The sequence below is a fragment of the Periplaneta americana genome, chromosome 8, assembly GCF_040183065.1.
Source record: "Periplaneta americana isolate PAMFEO1 chromosome 8, P.americana_PAMFEO1_priV1, whole genome shotgun sequence".
Taxonomy (NCBI): domain Eukaryota; kingdom Metazoa; phylum Arthropoda; class Insecta; order Blattodea; family Blattidae; genus Periplaneta; species Periplaneta americana.
The window spans coordinates 177,324,290-177,341,015 of record NC_091124.1 but is presented as its reverse complement, the minus strand read 5'-3'; the positions used below and the strand labels follow the sequence as shown (position 1 = coordinate 177,341,015).

Sequence of the window (16,726 nt, the reverse complement as noted above, 5' to 3'; positions counted from 1 at the left end):
ATTATTTCCATACTGCCGATGACTAAGCAAGTCATATTTTACTTCAAATATTTTATTTTGCCCTAGTCAAATCGAGACAAAGAAATATGCATGTGCAGTTTGGAATTTAATCCCAACAAAGGACTTTGTAAAATTACATGTTATGATATATGATATGATATGATATGATATATGATATGATATGATATGATATGATATGATATGATATGATATGATATGATATATATGATATCTGATATATGATTGATATATATGATATGGTATATGAGACATATGATATCTGATATATGATATATTATACATGATATATGATATGATATATATGATATAATATATGAGATATATTATATCTGATATATGAGATATATGATATATTATATATGATATGATATATGATATATGATATCTGATATATGATATGAAATTGTATATGATATGATATATGATATGATATGATATGATATGATATGATATGATATGATATGATATGATATGATATGATATATGATATGATAAGGATATGATAAGGTTATGATATGATATATGATATATATAGTATATAAGATATGATTTGATGTATTTATTTGTTAGCCAACTTTACAATTCACAGTTATGGTGGACCTTTACATTTCTGCTTTTCGATCCACCATCCTTTTAATACAATTCAATTCAATTCAATTCAATTCAATTCAATTCAATGCGTTGACGAAGGAAACTGATCATCTAGGATCGCCGGTACGGGACAGTAGGCGTGTACCGATTTGGGTCAGTAGATCTTTAACGTCTCTACACCACGGACCAAAGGTCTCAACTACAAAAGCGACGAAGATGTAATTTGATGTTAAATGTTCATATTTGCGTCGTTTAGCATGATAAGCGGATTCAGCAGCAGATCCGGCACAACTGACAGAAGATTTTAAATGGGAAAGGGTTAATGTATCTACACATGTAAAAGTCCAGATGAGAGATTTACCTTTGGGCCAAGGAATTAATGTCAAGCCATCAGGTCGTTTACCATCCGACCGGCTAATACCAGATGGTTCAAGAAGAGTTGGAATGTCACAAGAGGTTGAAGATCTACTGATGTTATTAATAGCAGAATGCCTAGGAATGCGACCTTTACTTCTGGCACAGCTTAAGACATGATGTCCAAAAGAATCCACGTGGCAAATTTTGCAGCCCAGACGCAATGCAATAGCGATTTGTAAAGATTTACCGTCCATCAAGGTACCAACGTAGGAGGAAGGCAGAGCATGGAGCCAAGATCCAGATTCTTTCTCTTGGAGACCTTGAATACGAGCGATGTCTTAATCATTCTTTTCCAGCTATTTTCTCCTAAATTAATTTTCTAAATTTCCCTTTTCTCTATTTTACAACATTTATTTTTTCCCTACTATTCTGTCCTCTGTTTATTTACGTATTTATCTTTTTTCTCTTCACTTCACTCCTAAATTTCTTCTTTTATTACCTCTTTCCATAAATTTATTTCTATAATACTCCTATCCTATCTCATTATCTCCTGGCGTAGTTGTCTCATAAACGGTGCCTTCTTGGTGTCACTTGTGAGCTTCAGACCTGTCTTTGGACATTTGACTAAACAACAATACTCCTACAGTTATAGTACCCCTGATACTACTACCAACCCACAACACTGACGAACATGAAATATCTAATTCGCTTAATTACACTTTCAATTTCTCTCTTTTCCACTTCACAATTATTCAGATGTTCTTTCACTTTAATTTCCTTTTATTAATTGAAATTACACATGAAGAGTACAGGAGAAAAACATAAGCCACGTTTTACTGTTTTTACAGGAGAGCATGTTAAAAGTTTCAAGGTACATTATATTCTATTGCCTTTGGGTTATCAAAAGGCTTCGAGACTTTGGACCCGATACAGTAAGTTTACTATGCATGTACTGTAGGTTGTTGACTTGCTGCAGGTAGTGAAAGGTAGAGATGTGTTCAGGTAACAACGTTGCTATTTAGAGTAGAGTACGGTAGTATGGGGAAACACACACATACGTACATTCTGAAAGTAAATTTACATTACACAATGATAATGTCAAAAGAATGTGCAAAGCATTTATTCTACTGTCTTTTATAAGATTTGTGTTTAATTATACACAGTGTTAATAGTGTAAATAAACCTGTAGCAATTTTACTTTCTTCATTTATCCTATTGGTCGTCTTTAGGAAGTGCAGTTACATACCGAATTGCAATGTACTACAAGATACATTCTCAGTGTCTCAAACGTAAATCTTTTTCGGTTATCTGCCAAAGTTTGTACTGTGAAAAGCTGCGCTCTACTTCAGATGACGTGATAGGAGCAAAACGAAAAAAACTTAACATCATTGCAGTCTCTAAGAGATAGTCCTTTATTCTCGGGTGACTCTATGTCCACTAATTTGTTGTTTATGTTACACAATGTTCCATATCCGTTATTTTTACATGAAATTGATTTCCACTTCTGTTTTACACGTTCAGTAACCGGTGTACTTGGTGTCTCATTAATTCTCTGTGTCATTCCCTCAACTAATTTGAGGGCTTCCGGCATCTCTTGCTCTGACTTTTCTAACCGTGTAATATTTTCAGACACAGTTTGAAAATGGATTTGTATAAAAACCAAATTATTCGTCAGAACCTTCAAATCCAGAGCGTTTTCCTTTGCGTATTTGTTGGCATTCATTCTACAGTACCCCCACCCACTGTACGCTTTATCACTATACTCAATACGCCGTTATGCGGATTTCCCACTGAACTGCTCTATTGGGTCCGAAGTCTCGAAGCCTGGTTATCAATCTTCAGATTTCTTTGGACTAAAAAGGTTGTTATTCTATACACTTAAACTGCAAAAAGTTATAGGCCTTCTACCTGAACAATTGCATTACATCTAAAACATGAAATCGTTGATTTTGGACTTGTCATGTTTTTTCCTTGTGCTCTTCATATTATACGACTCATATTTGTCATGTTCGCACAGATTTGCTGTATATGCAATTACAGCTGCATAATTATGAAGAAATGTCAAATGTGTTAGTGTCACACTTCACTTTTCTGGCGACTACGGAGTTTTTTAAATATCCTCATTAGTTCGGGACTTTTTAGCACTTTAGTACTTCCAACGCGTCCTTCAGTTATACCATGCTTTCACTACTCGTTCAATTGTAATTTCTCTACACACAAGATCCAGTGTTATAGGTTTTAATACACTTAATAGGTCTTCGACACTGTGGTACCGTATATCTGAAAATCGCTACCTTTTCCGTTTAACAGAATACTTAATTATATTTCTATTTTATAGAACATTTTTATAAACAGGGACCAATTTTTATGCAATACTGAAGGTACTCAGCACGTGTATTCCATCTCAATGACTGTGTCCGAAGTCCATCTTCACTTCTGAATTTTGCATTAATAACTTATTTTCGCAGAAGTAGGCATTTTCCAACTTACGTATGTTGCATTTTCCTTTACGTTTCGAATCTCCTTGGTAACATCTAAGACAAAAGATTCAAAACAGCCGAGCAGCCGTATGTAATTAAACCAATCAAGGTCTTCCTTTTTCTTAGAAAGCACTACACATTTTTGTTTTGCATTGTCTGTAACTAAACGTCTCACATTACACTTAAATTCAGTCTCAAAATGGTTACTTAATTTACACAAAGTTCAATTTGGTATTCGTGTATATGAAGATATATAGATGTAACGACAGTGTTAAATAAATACACAGCTTCATTTTCACTAGTCACCGTAAAACAACATTTTCATTAAAAGCATTTTATCAGTCACCTGAACTACAAGCTGTATTCCTAAATTTATTGCTAAAACACCGATTTCTCACATTTTTTTTATAAGTTTCTTCAAGAAAGATCCCAGCTACTACAGCAGAAGAATAAGAGATAGACAGCTCGCAACATCTTTTCTGATTCTCTGAACTCTGGACGTTGTATGCTATGTAAGAAAAATAGTTCTTACAAGGGAACAGTAGTGTTAAGTGAAATGAGTGAAAATAGTGTAGTGACTTGGCAAAGAATGGGACCAAACGACGAAAGGTGCAATAGAAGAAAATTCATTTTTGTTTCTTTAATAATTCAAGGCTATTAGAGCTACTTCCGGTATTTAAAAGACTAATAATTTAGAAACATGTTACATAAATCATCCTTGTGCCACTGCATTTATGAAAAAATAAAAATAATACTGAGTATTACAAATTCAAAACATTAAACTGAACAAAATAGCCTCTTAGAGTTACAGTTAAAAATCTAGTTATACTGCAAAAATATGTAATTTACAATAATCGAGTTTCGCGAAAGACTTAAGATTTAAACATACCTACTAAATTAGGGTATACTTCCTCAGCTCCTATTATGAAGCAATCTTTGATAAATTCTCCTTCACTGTCCCAGGTCGTGTAGCTTGAATTTAATGAAAATGCATGTTTAAGATGATAGTGATTCGTTTCGCTTTTTTTCTCGTTTACGAAATATAAGGACTTGAAAATTGATGTTACTTATGTCGATTCTTGCGCACACTCGGATCCTCATAGTTCCGCGACACCGTAACACAGCTACCGCATTAAGGTTCTAGTCTATTTTATTTTTCTCTTAACTCACATTAATATAATACTCTTGCTGAAATACACATTTAATTTAAATTTAAAACATGTATTAACTGTGTGACTTACCTTTAATTTGATAGTGGGATTCGAAATGAAGTGGTCGGAACAAAGAGCCATTGAACAGTACAAACATTTTATCTTAGATTGGTTTTCACACTCTTCTCTAACACACACACTGTTTCCAACGTGCACCATTTTATCAAATTCATTCATTCATTAATTTATTTTATTCCATAGATCTTACATGAGCAATGAAGCTTTAAGATGTGGAACATGTCAACATTTTACAATATTACAATTACAATTTTTACAAATTTTTATAGTTTTACAATTTAGTAATTTTCTACAATTTTTACAATGTTGTACAATTTTTTTACATTTTGGCGAGATGTAGTAAGATGAGATGAGGTCCGAGGATTCGCCAAATTATTACCCGGCATTTGCCTTTTCGGTGGGGGAAACCTCGGAAAAACCCAACCAGGTAATCAAATCAAAGGGGGTAATCAAATCAAAGGTGTTGATGCCAAGGACTCGCCATAGACCATCCGGCTTCAGTCCCACGGCTGTGGAAAACCTCGGAAGAAACCAAAGTCCGAAGGGGGATCCAACCCAAGCCCGAACGCAGCTCCGGATCAGCAGCCCAGCGAGTCTGCCGACTGAGCTACATCGATGGCTCTACTAAAAGTATACAATACATAGCCAATCAGATTATTAAATTTACAAACGCAAACGATCATTCATAAGTTGAGCTATATTATAATACAAAACAATTTAATTAAATTTAAAGCATAAACAATTCAACCAGTTGTGATATACAGAAATTGATAATACATATCATGCAAACTACTTCAAATTACAAACACAAACAATTTATCAGTAGAGCTATATAGATTACTATTCAATTTAAAGCATATACAATTCATCGGCCAAAACTATACAAATATATACATACTTTCATTAAGCTATACAAATTTGTGCAATTAATATCAAGTAGATTAATTCAATTTATAATCATAAACAATTCATCAGTTGAGCTAAACATATTACCATTCAATTTACAGTAGGTCTATATACAATTCATCAGTAGAGCTACACAGACTAGTAATCATTTTAAGAACATATACAATTCATCAGCCAAACTATACAAACATATACAATCAAATTAGTTCAATTTACAAACTTATTTTCGTTAAGCTATACAATTCATATGAAGTAGATTAATTCAATTTATAAGCTTAAACAATTCATCAGTTGACCTATACAGTATACTATTCAATTTACAGTACATACAATTCATCAGTTATGCTAAACAAAAAATACAATACATAGTAAACAGATTAAGTCAATATAAAAACATATTTTAGTTGAGCTATATAAAATTGTACATGTCATTTAAGTAGAATAATTCAATTCACAAGCATAAACAATTCATCAATTGTGTAGAAGGTATGAGTATGTAGAAATTTGGTTAATTCTTTTCTGAACCTTTTCTCGTTGTTCTTCAAATCTTTAAGATAATTAGGCAATGCATTGAAGACTGTTATACATGAATAGCGAACTCATTCTCATTCTCATATGTTTCTCCGTCACATATCCACACCTCTGCCACGCGTATTTTAGCATCTCTTTGAGGGCAAGTGACTAAAACAGTATATAAACAACAGAATACGATATCAGTATGAAGCCTCTATCGTGCAATGTGTTTGTGATGTTTTCACGGAAATTTTATGTATGAAATACTGTTATAGTCATCGAATTACAATTATATTGCATAAAAATACACATTCAAAGGTTACACAAAATGTAGTTTTGGAGGGATAATTTATATTTTAATTGTCTTACCATGCAAAATATTGTTTACTCCTTGAAAAGTAAATATAGGTCATCTATCTTACCACTCCAGGAATCCAAAAGTAGTAGTGTGCCTTTCTTAACATCCGGGAGAAATAGGCCTACATTTCTTAACCATCTTCTCACGTGATTCTTTTGTTAGTTTACAGGAACTACACGCATCGACCACAACATTAAATGGCTTATCGGTGTCTACACGTTGTCCAAATTCCCCTTTCGGTTCTTGTATGTACATAGTATGTACAGTCATGTTCCTAGACTTCCAGCTGCATACCTATGGATTTGGACGGTGTACGAATGAGTGGAAGATGCCATGGATTGCACTACTACTTTATTAACGTGAGTTAAGATAAAACAAACTGACTAGACTCTAGAGCAGGCTTCTCAAGGCCAACGCATAAAAATTGTTACAGAGAGCAACGTAGTCAGCCGAAGAGATAAGCGCAACACCCGAAGATAGCCGATCGCTGATTAATGTCACACGCATGAGCGAGCTAAGTTGCAATTGTCGCGGGAGAAATTCCACAAAGCTGCACTTTTGAGTTGTACTGTCACACACAATAGACGGTTATTTTCGGAAGGAATAAAATTTCTTAAGTAGTTTGCAGTAATAATAATAGTAATAATAATAGTAATAATAATAATGATAATAATAATATTAATAATAACTTTATCTTCTAATTATACACGGTGTTTCAAAAATACGGGGCATAATTTCAGGTATGTATTTCCCACATGTAGACAATCAAAATAGTTCATTACAACATGTGTCCGGAAATGCTTCTTTTCCGAGTTATGGCCTTCACAACATTGAAATTCACCGGAACGTTTTTCTTTCCGCAGGTCGTTGTCATTACAGAAGATGTTCAAAATGTCCACCTCCTGCTTGAATTCAGACCTCACATCGAAATCTCATTGACCTGCGAACACGATCCCAAACTCCAGGAGTATTGCGTATGTCCTCACAACATGCCACAATTCGATTCCGAAGGGATTCCAAATCAGGCACCGGAGACGAATAAACCAATGATTTAAATGGCCCCACAAGTAGAAATCGAGAGGGTTCAGATCAGGTGAGCGTGGAGGCCAAGCAATTGGGCCACCTCTACCTATCCATCGATCAGGAAACCTTCGATCCAAGTACCGGCGAGCCGTACGACTGAAGTGTGCAGGAGCGCCATCATGCAAGAAGTGAATGTGTTGACGATTGATCAGTGGAGTGTCTTCTAAAACATGAGGTATGGTGTTTTCCAGGAAGTTTGTGTACGCCTGCCCCGTAAGTCTGTTTACAAGTACATGGGGTCCAACTAATCGATCACCAATGATACCGGCTCACATGTTGAGGGAGAACCGCACCTGGTGATGAGATGGAACAGTTGCACGTGGGTTTTCATACGCCCATACATGCTGATTGTGGAAATTTGTTATGCCATCTCGTGCGAACTGTGCTTCATCTGTAAATAATACTAAGGCAGAAAAGTTCGGATTTACACCACACTGCTGCAAGAACCACTGACAGAACCTAACTCGTGCAAGGTAATCTGCTGGTGACAGGGCCTGTACACGTTGCAAATGATAAGGATACAATTGATACTCTTTCAACAGTCTCCAGACAGTCGTATGAGGAACATTGACTTGCAACGCTACCCTTCTTGTGCTCATAGAAGGAGTCATGTTCACAGCCTCCAGAATTTCCTCCTGTACTTCTGGAGTTGTAGATCTTGGTCGTCCCCTTCCCAAACCAGGAGAGTTAAATTTTCCATACTCGCACAGACGGTAATGGAGACGTACAAATGTCTTCCGATCTGGACATTGTCGCTGTGGGTACCTTTCCTGGTACAAACGACGAGACAGCGTAGCATTACCGTCCGCCTTACCATATATGAAGTGTATCTCTGCCAGCTCTTGATTTGAATACATGTCGCACAGTCTAACGCCTACACAACACTGAATGTAACCTTCGCCTCGGAATGAACTGTCAGAGTGCCCTCTTAATGTCTCCTTTGACGGCAACGACCTGCGGAAAGAAAAACGTTCCGGTGAATTTCAATGTTGTGAAGGCCATAACTCGGAAATAAAGCATTTCCGGACACATGTTGTAATTAACTATTTTGATTGTCTACATGTGGGAAATACATACCTGAAATTATGCCCCGTATTTTTAAACACCCTGTATATTAATGAGTAAAAAGAAATCTGAAGCATGAACAACCATACATGTTACGTAATTATTTAAGCACAAGGAACTGGCAACCCTACCCATTATCTCCTGGCCTAGTTTCCTCATAAGTGGTGTCTTGTTGGTATCATTTGTGAGGTTCAGACCTTTCTTCGGACAGTTGACTAAACAAGAACAATACTTCATTTTCTAGTAAATGGTTTTTGGTATGTATTTTTTTTTAGTTTATACTATATTTAATAAAATAAAATTCAATTAAATAGTAATCATAAAATTAAATTAAACATGTTAAGGTACTTATTCTTACGATACGTCAATATTAATAAAGGCCTAATAATTACAATAATAGTTAAATAATATGTTTGGTAATGTTTTAAATAATTAACAATAACCTAAACATCTTAGAAATTCACAATTATTTTAAATTAGAACTATAGTGAAATCTTAAATCTGGTCTCAAATTCTTTTGTCAAGTCCTTCAGTACTTTATTATATTTGTTACTGGTCTTGATTCAAATTAGGTAACAATTAGAGTAATGAAGTGGTAAAATGACTCCCACAATTTCACTTTCTATATGAAAGCTTTTATTTCTTCATATATTTGCGGTAATAACATTCTTTCTCGGAGATGGAGACAACATCGTAGCGGTTGCAGATATCTATTCAAACGTCGCGGTCAATGACGTCATCCGGAGATACACGAACTGCTCCCGCATCTTGTTCCACTCTTACATTAAAAAAGAGAGAGAGGAGGAAGTGCTCCGAGAAGGCCCTGTTGAGACGTCTGCTCTAGAGCATTAATGTAAGAGCTGTCATACGGTGTCGCGGAACTATAAGGATCCGAGTGCGCGCAAGAAGTGGTATAAGTAGCAACGATTTTCAAGTCAATATATTTCGTAAAGGAGGAAATAGCGAAACGACCGACTATCACCACGTTTCTTAACGAACAAAAATTAGCTTAAATATGCATTTTCATTAAATTCAAGCTACACGACCTGGGACGGTTTCCTTGTTAGTGTAATAGAACTTCGCAGTCCTATATTATTTTGTTCATTCTAGATCTCTTTCACCTATCCACTTGTTCGGATGACAAAAGAAGTAATATCAATTTTCATACATGATATCTCAGTTGCCTCCCGATCTACAACTAATGTTATCTCGTTTTAGTGTTGAAAGAGTATCTACTGGAATTGTCTTTCAGTTATTGTTTTTATCTCTGAATTATCAATTGCTGAGATTACTTTATTGTTTTCTTAATAGTTTTTCGAGCTGTTAATTTCTGAAATATAACTTCAGTCTGTATACCTTGCAGTCCCAAACCACGTGCTTTCACATTTAGCTTTCATGCCTTTTCCATTTTAGATAGGAGCTTTTTTAAATTCTTCCCGAATCAAGTTTTCTTCCTAAATTAGTTAATGCCAGTAACCTACTTGTTTTACTTTTACCACAAAGACAATTCAACAACATCAATTAAATACCTTCTGCTCTAATTCCTAAGTCGAGAAAACTAATATGTCGCCTATATAGACAGCCGTCTGATCTTGGGCAAATACGGGTTACAATAACAAGCAATTTTGATTTACTATACTAATTTATGACCGTGAATAAAAATAGGCATGCTTCTTAAAAGACAGCTGATTGCATAAATTAAAAAATATATAGGTCTATTAAAATCACAATTTAAATTTTGACTGATAATTGGCATAATTCACAAGTCAACTTCTCATTTAATTTGCAAGTTAAAAAGTATAGACAACAGAGCATTTGAACATAATTATTTTGTAACAAAATTATTCCGTTTCACATTTCTTCACTTCCTTACCACCTTCCTCCCCCACTCAACCAATATAGAGTACTGTACATTAGATGTGTACACTTTATAAGTAACACTTAATTAGCAGACACTCCGTTAGTTTCTTTAATCATCTCACCTCATTCAATACGACAAACAAAGTTACGATGGTGTCTGTTGATAGGTAAAATACTGTATGTTCGGTATTATGGTATGCAAATTCAGGCCAAAACATAATCAAAGTCGTGATTATATACAAAAATGTATAGAAAAAACACCGACAACGCTTAGTATGTTGGACGAGACGGTAAATTGATAACTTTTCAAGAGGGAACCCATGTCCGAAAATCTATGGTTTGGGCGCTGTTGTTTCTACACACCCTGTAAATCGAGGTACCATACACCAGCCGTAGGATCAGCATTTTCTGCCCAACGATATTTCTTGGAAATAATTTTTATAGCTTCTGTAACTCAATTAGATACGACATCCGAGCAGTTTAGTCAGCCGTCAAATAATAATGATTCTGTAAAAGCAGTCGACCACCGAGTGCATTCGAAGATCACCGCTGAAATGAGGGAATACTATGGTTTCATGCAAAATTTAATCACATCCAAAAAAACCATTAAAGACTGACTACTAAGGTCCTTTTCCTCCACGTTTTATACAACAGGTTACATTAACACAGACCACTATAAATAATGAAATCGAATAAAAACTTTCACTCTTCACGGTTGGTCGCCTGGCGGAAAGATGCCTTATTCTTTCACTACTGTTACTTTACTCGCACATTGTCGATTTCATTCCACTGTGAGATTTAATCACTGTTTTCCTTCCTCTGTAAGGGAAGTGAAATATTCGTGTAGGTCTACATGGATTCAGGCGATATGATCGTTACCTCGACTTGGGCAAGGCTGTGGCCACGAGTTCTAGGGAACGCACGTGCGTTTCGCGTGATTGTCTTCATTAAACAAAAAGAAAGCAGATTACGTACATAAACAACATTTATTTATCACCTTTATGTGACAGTTGGACGGGAATTCTGAATTTATCAGCTTAAGTTTCATTTTTAGCCCTTCGACTCGTTCCGTCCTCATCTTTTGAAGGTATTCTAAACACCATTAGCTACTCAGAAATTGCGGGACTCCATCACGTAGTCAATGTCTCCACTCGAAATTACACAAAAAACAAACAAATAAAGGTACTGTATGTACATAAAAAACAAGTAGGCCTACCTTTATGAGCGATATGACACTTCACCCTTTTGTAAGTCCACTGAATTTGTAATCGAAATGTTACCACTACCTGTAAAGTAGTAAAAAAATATAAATTACAGGGAATGAGTTAACCATGTAACTAATTCCTATTTTAAGTTCAATCTTCTCATTGTTGACCGTACATACATACGTAGTAGTAGTAGTAGTAGTAGTAGTAGTAGTAGTAGTAGTAGTAGTAGTAGTAGTAGTAGTAGGATTATTTTGCCTGGCAGAGTTAAGGCCATGAGGCCTTCTCTTCCACTCAACCAGGTTTCAATAATATACATGAAGTACAAAACAAAATTAGATTACAAAACAACACAAAAGAAAATACCTTAGAAATTACGTAAAATATAGTAGAAAATTACAGTAGTCAAGATCAGTTACATGATATAAAATTACAAATAGTAGCGATCGGTTACATAATATATAAAATAAAGTAGAAAATTACACATAATCAAACTCAGTTACATAACATAAGGGGAATATACACACTCACACACACACATACACACACAGACACTCACATTCACACTCACACACACAAACACACAATTCATAAGACCTAAAATGCTCGAGATAAATTCGACGATTAATTCACTTCAGATATATTATACAGTTAATATTCTAATAGGAGAATACATGTGGGTTACAAGACATAAAATGTGATTAGCAAAGCTCGGAACTTGGGGACTTGAGTCTTTACACGTGGTTAAGCGACCGGACTCCAATATCAACAAACACCTGCTTCCAGCACGGAGGTACTGTCAGGTCTGATGGAAGAACATATTGATAGTATTACGGTAGGTTTAAACACGTAATTTTTAGCATATAATATATAATAAAAATAAACATGAGAAATATATCAACTTTACTGTTCTCCTCTGTACATTTTATTACAGTGTATTCGAATATTTCCGAACCCATAACTTCTTCACATGATATGAAACGAGAAAAATTTATTTCCACATCATATGAAGTGACGAGAGCAAACTTAAAACACTGAATGTTTTCACTGTCACTGCTTTCTGGTCGATTTTCAGCACTTGCTAGCTGATCTCGTATCTGAGAAAAATAAGTAGGCCTATATCCTAAATTTTTCTCGAAAATAATTTTCAATTTGTGTGTCGCTATTTAGGGCAGGCTCCTCTACGACTTGATCCATGGCTATGAACAGATTTTCCACTAATTTAAGGGACTGCAATGTCTTTCAATGAATGCCTCTAATTTATGTGTGGCACAACTTACAAAATATAAACTCTCCATTCGAAAACAAATAAGGTACCTCCTCCGAATTCCTCGACGAATTCTGTACCTAAAGTTTAAAAAATGTATTTTTAAACTTCTATAATACCCATTCGAATAACACGTATTTTCTAATTCTTCAAACAGACCGTTTTCCTGTAATTCTCTGAATGTCATTGGCTTCGAAATGACACAGTTTCCCCATCCGTCTTCCTGTTATTCGATGTGACCACTTTCTTAGTACACACGACTGTCCCTGAGCACTTGCAGCGTTAGCTTTGTGTACATCGTATCTTAACCTTACTCATGCACACGACACACAAGTCCCCAAGTTCCGAGCTTTGGTGATTAGCAAAGTCGTACTAAATGGCATACAAATACAAATGATTAAATAATATATCAAGATAATAAAAAAAAGAAGAGAGAGGAGAAAAAAAAAACTTGGTCATTTAAGACTATTTAGAAACTTCCGCAAGAGTCTAGTTCTGTTCATTAAAAACATTTCTTAGTAGAGTGTACTTAAAAGATTTTAGACTCCGACTGCTCCTGATTTCCTGTGACAAGGAATTCCAGGAACGAGCTGTGTGTATTTTGAAGAAAGCAGTAGAGAGATGTTTGATGGAATGGAATTGATAGAACAATGTTATGCTGTGAACGTGTATCACGGTTGTGGTGGGATGATAAAAGTGTGAAGCGAGGAACTAGGTAAACAGGTGTGGAATTACATACATACATACATACATACATACATACATACATACATACATACATACATACATACATACATAGGATAACAAAGATGTCTCCTGATTTCTACGTTTCAGTAATTTCTGTAACATCTCAGTAGCAGCAGCAGCAGCAGTAGTAGTAGTGTGCCTCGAGCTATCCTGAGGACATCCAAAGGTACTCAACCTTCTGTCAAGTGTTCCACAACTTATTTTGTGGAGTGATTAGCGCAGCTGCATTTATAATGAGTTGCCTCAATTTTTCCAAAATGTCAACTGTACCACGTTGGTACACAACATTCGTCATAAAGCCCCAGAAAGACGTCAATTGCGGTCAAGTTGGGTGACCTAGGTGGCCAGGCAAGGGTTCTCCTTGTTGCTGAAAAACCGATCCTGGGGGAGTAGATCAACAACAAATGTTCTGCACATGTCCAGATACACATTCTCTTCGATTGTCGCCTCAAGGAAGGAGAATTTTCCAATGACGGAATATTCTACTGAATGGCGCCAGGCTTGTTTCCACGATAAATGTTGGTGCGCATGCGCATGAACATACAACTATTTTTAAACCATTGATGCATAAACGTGGAGAGTTTCTGCATCTTGTCAGATGTGAATCAAAACAATATCTTCATCTGATTTTAAATGGTGAGCATTTATTTCTCGATTCCTCTAAGCGGGACACGGTGTATAATATGTACATAAGCCTCGTATTTTCAGTTTCATTTCAAATTCCAACACTTTTGTATTACAGGTACTGAATTCAGAATAAATTGTTCTCATTTTTTCAAAATACAAATTCCACAATTTGGGACATCTGGCCGACATCTACGGCTGACCACTAGGATCCAGAATACAAAGCAGAGGTTAAATTAAAAATACAATATGATTGCGGAGAGAATACGGAACAATGATAAATTTAAAAATAAAGTACAATTTGATTTCGGAGAAACATTAGATGAAAATACATTGAAGAGTAATGAAATGAAGTAAAAAAATATATAGCACTATACAAGTGATTATGTAAAATGGATAATGAATCTCTCTATACCATTAGACAAATTTTGTTAATGTCCTCATTAGAAAATTTAAAAGAAAGGAGAATGGTTTTGGTTAACTTAAATGAAGTTCCTTAGCGTCAAAAAGAAGTCCTTTCACTTCCCATGTATTAATATTCATTTTGTATCTCTCACTGAAGTGAGGAATACATGGGTTGTAAATAGACTTCTTTTCATCGTTAACGTTATTGGCTTGTTGACCATCCTTCTCAAAACGGACAGTGGGGTCAAGAATGAGGCTTCTGTGATTCCGGCGATCGATGGCTATAATGTCTGCTCTTCTCGTTGACCCATTCTCAGCCAAGCAGTGCACTTTTTAGTAAACCTTCCACTTTGCCTTTCGAAGAGTGGTTGCGATGGAATAATAATAATAATAATAATAATAATAATAATAATAATAATAATAATAATAATAATAATGTATGTATGTATCATGTATGTATGTATTTATTCACACTGCAATGGGTATATACCCGGTGGCAGTGGTAACTAATTACACTCAATAAAGACAATAATAAACACAATTAATAAAAAATACAATCAATAATAATACTAATAATTAATACTAACAATAATTAATAATAATAATAATAATTAATACTAACAATAATTAATAATAATAATAACAACAGGGAACATCCTAAATTAAATGAAGCTCGATCGGTTAAAATAACATTTAAAATAAATCTAATTTGTACCTTAAACCTATGTTCGAACTAAAACCCACGAGTATGCACAAGTACCTTTCAACACTACACTCATTTCGCTGTCAACTCAATCACTGCACTGGAACTACGACACATTTCATTGATTCTATCCTGATTTCACTAACACTTCAAAAACATTTCACTGTTCAAATACTTTGCACTGCCACTATAAACTATAAAGCTTCACTGACAGGAACACGTTTCACTTACTCAACACACTTCACTGACACAACATAATTCTTCACTGATAGAACACTTCAATAACAAAATATCAATTACATCCTTTAAATACTGTGTATAATTATCGTCTATTAGTTGAGTCCTTAAGCCTATTTTTAAATACATTTTTGGTTGTTGGTAAAGCCTTTAGTAAGTCTGCAGGTAATAATAATAATAATAATAATAATAATAATAATAATAATAATAATAATAATAATAATAATAATAATAATAATAATAATAACAATAATAATAACAATAATAATAATAATAACAATAATAATAACAATAATAATAATAACAATAATAATAATAATAATAATAACAATAATAATAATAACAATAATAATAATAACAATAATAATAATAATAACAATAATAATAAAACAATTCCAAAGAAGTCTTTACCAAGTTCTTCTTCTGCGTTATTACACTGTATAGACACAGCAAATCTCTTTCTTACAAGAACATAATATTGTCCTTGTCTTTTACATTTCTGTGTAAGCCGCCACGGTGGCCTAGTGGCTAGAGCGCTAGACTTATAATCCTGTGGACCAGGGTTCGATTTTCGGCATACCTCCGATTTATAACTTATGTCCAGGTAACACAAGGCTATCTCCGGTTCCCCTGTGGCATCCCAACAAATCTCCATCATCATCTCATCTCATCGCGGGTATAGCGTAGACCAGCCTCCTATGCCATACCTGGGCAACGACTCCGTAAATTAGTCTACACAACTGGCTTTATATGGGTGAAATACCGCTATTAGAAAAATAAGAAAACCGTATGCTTTCTTGACTAGCGGGTATGCATATCAATAAAACCCATTAAATCTCTACTTTTAACAATAATGTATGTATCTAATGCCTACCCATTTCACTTTAACGTGATTCGTGTTCCGCATATTGCGGATAGATAAAAGAACTGTGACCCACTTTCTAGTTGCACACCACTTCGGCGGACCACGCTGTACGTCAGTGGTTGCCAAACAACACGAAATTGTGACGTAATAAAAAATGCAACCCGCACACCACTATCGCAGGGAGAGGGGTGGAGTGGGTATCTTCTCAGG

At 35.0% G+C, this 16,726-nt stretch overlaps 1 protein-coding gene across 4 annotated transcripts in view; it reads right to left on the bottom strand.

Annotated features, from left to right (window-relative positions):
- DAAM (disheveled-associated activator of morphogenesis-like protein) overlaps positions 1-16,726 on the bottom strand; it is a 1,051,518-nt gene that overhangs the window by 952,015 nt on the left and 82,777 nt on the right. The window contains exon 1 of one of the 4 annotated variants that reach the window (XM_069834115.1): positions 11,680-11,722. The exons of the other annotated variants lie outside the window; for them this stretch is intronic. The gene's annotated coding sequence lies outside the window, so the exon portion shown is untranslated. Of the gene's footprint in view, positions 1-11,679; positions 11,723-16,726 lie in introns of those variants that run through there. 4 annotated transcript variants of the gene reach the window in all.